Source organism: Scophthalmus maximus, chromosome 16 (genome assembly GCF_022379125.1).
Source record: "Scophthalmus maximus strain ysfricsl-2021 chromosome 16, ASM2237912v1, whole genome shotgun sequence".
NCBI lineage: Eukaryota > Metazoa > Chordata > Actinopteri > Pleuronectiformes > Scophthalmidae > Scophthalmus > Scophthalmus maximus.
In genome coordinates, this window is record NC_061530.1 from 16,367,501 (window position 1) to 16,370,000 (window position 2,500).

Sequence of the window (2,500 nt, forward strand, 5' to 3'; positions counted from 1 at the left end):
CATAAGAAACTAAATAATTGACAATTTGAATAGTGACTATCAGTCCTTTTCTATTCACTGATTGCTAATACGGAGATCATGGTACAAATACAACTAAAGGGAAATCTCCCCGCATGGATTGAAACCATCATTGACGATTTGGAATCAGTGACCTTGATTGAAAAATATTTATGCCCAAATGCCATTTGGATCCCCATGTTTTCCTCAAGCTGATCTGTTACTGGGAATAATTCCCTTTCAGGACTTTTTTTCTTCTCCGGTATATGTCATGGGGATGTTGGCACATTTGTCTTGTTGTGGTGATTGTTCCGCGCATTTAAGTAAAAGTTTACTTTCTTGTTTCACGTAATCCACCTGGTCATGAACAAAGATCTCCACACAAATGTGTGGGTGAGGGTAAAATGGTCAGTTTTCTCACATTACAGTTTTCTGTCATGGAACTATTTCCTTCTAAGGTCACAAAAAACAAAGCGGACATCAGAACAACATCTTCGGCAGTGAAGACTCGCCTCCCTTGGCGTTCGCTTATTTTCAAACGCCACTGAAAATATGTTCAGCGTATGTGAAACAAAAGCAGGAGCGCGGCTGCGGAATCGTCTGTCGCTAGGATACATGGCCGCACTTTAGTAGAGCGGTAACCATGGCAACGGCCGCACAGCTAACATCCATGTCAAATATTTGAACGGTTTATTTTCTTTAGGATTAAATAAGGCCCGGTGCTGCTAAAGTTTCTGAACGGGACTTGACACGTTGACATCATCGGGTAGTCTGACTGGTCGTTTCGTTGTCTTTTAAAATAATTTCTGTGATTTCACCAGAATTAATAGAAACGTTTTAGAAGCTTCAAAATGGCATTTTGGTTTGACTGTGACAGCTTCAGTTGTGCGAGCGTTTCATTATCTTACCTATTCGACAGATCTAACATAATAAAAAGAGATTTTTTTTTTTGCAAAGAATTTCATGAGAAAAATCAAAGGCCTTTTTATTTATTTCAGATTTTTGGGGGGCTTTGTGTCGAACACTGGCACAGTCTTAATTCCTCTTTAAAACCCATATCCTGTCTGAGTAGTAATTCTTCCTGATTTGGATCTGGGAAAAGTTAGCTCGCGGGCACTTGGTGATGTGAAAGCACTGCAGGTTTTAGTTTTTTTGGGCTGGCGTGCCGCCTCCAGGAGCCGAGCGCTGAGTCAATGGCGGTGCCGTCCATTTGCTCCACTAGTCTGTTCCCAAAATCACTCTTGAGTCCCATCTTTTTCGGGCTGAAATCCTCGCTGAGATGCGCCGTTATGCAAGAGGTTACATTTGGGGATTAGCGCAAACATTTTTTCAAGGGTACACGTCAAGAATTTAATGGCGTTTATCGGTCACAAATCCCGTGCACGTGGAGCTTTGTCATACGCACAACAAAAGGGGGATATCGCGGGTATTCTCTGTGTCTTTTATTGTATCAGCAACTAACGATTATTTTCTTTATCCATTAATCAATATTCTTTTTTTTTTTTTGATTGTCAGTCTAGGAAAATGAAAAGAAAGTGGAAAAGTTGGCCATCAAAACTTCCAAGATTCCCAAGGGAAGTCATGTTCATTAATGATTTTTTAAATTCCAAAACATAAATATGCTCAGTTTAAGAAAAAAGAAAAACAAAAGCCAGCAAAAGTTTCCATTTGAAAAAAGAAACTTTAATCTATGGCTTGAAAAACATATAATTAGTAATTCATCAAAATTGTTGCAGATTAATTGTCCCTGCAATTTTTGGGAACTCAATGCAGGACAAACTAAGAGAACAGGGGAAGTGAATCAATATCAGATATAAATTATATGATCTGCAAACAGTAAATGATTAATTCACTGTCTGTCCCATACTGTAACAAAACTCACATTTGTTCCTCTGCGGTCTCTGTGTCTCTTGTTCAGCAATGCATGGGAGCGCGTGTGTGTGTGTGTGTGTGTGTGTGTGTGTGTGTGTGTGTGCGTGTGTGCGTGCGTGCGTGCGTGCGTGCGTGCGTGCGTGCGAGTCTGTCTGTTGCATAAGAGGATCTGCTGCTGTCCCAGAGCTTAACTAAGGATTTAAACCTCTCTTCCTCACTCTCTCCTGCACTCTCTTCCTGTGTCGGCCGTCCCCAGCGCTCTCTCTCTCTGTGGCACTCTCACTAATCTCCGTAATTGCATGTATATTGTCGGGAGGGTGGGTGAGGTCACTATTTGTTGAATAACTTATTCGGTGCGTGTGCGCGTTTGCATGTTTGCTTTATCTGTGTGATGTTTGAGCAGGAACCTCTCCCCTTTGTTCCGCGAATATGAAGTTCTCCGAATCCATTTTTTCCGATGACACCTGCTCACACAAACCTTGTAATTCCAGCTGTTTGCTTATAGACGTCTTCTTACGGGAGGCATCAATGGCCGCATAATGATCAATAAAGATGAGAGAGATGGTGATTTGCTCCGCTGTTGTTTTGATGAACCCATTCTTTCCAGCTGTATATAATGTATGTATTGTAT

The 2,500-nt window shown here is 41.2% G+C and overlaps 1 protein-coding gene across 1 annotated transcript in view; it reads left to right on the top strand.

Annotated features, from left to right (window-relative positions):
• Positions 1-2,500, top strand: part of prkcea (protein kinase C, epsilon a) — a 27,455-nt gene that overhangs the window by 9,078 nt on the left and 15,877 nt on the right. The window lies entirely within an intron of this gene.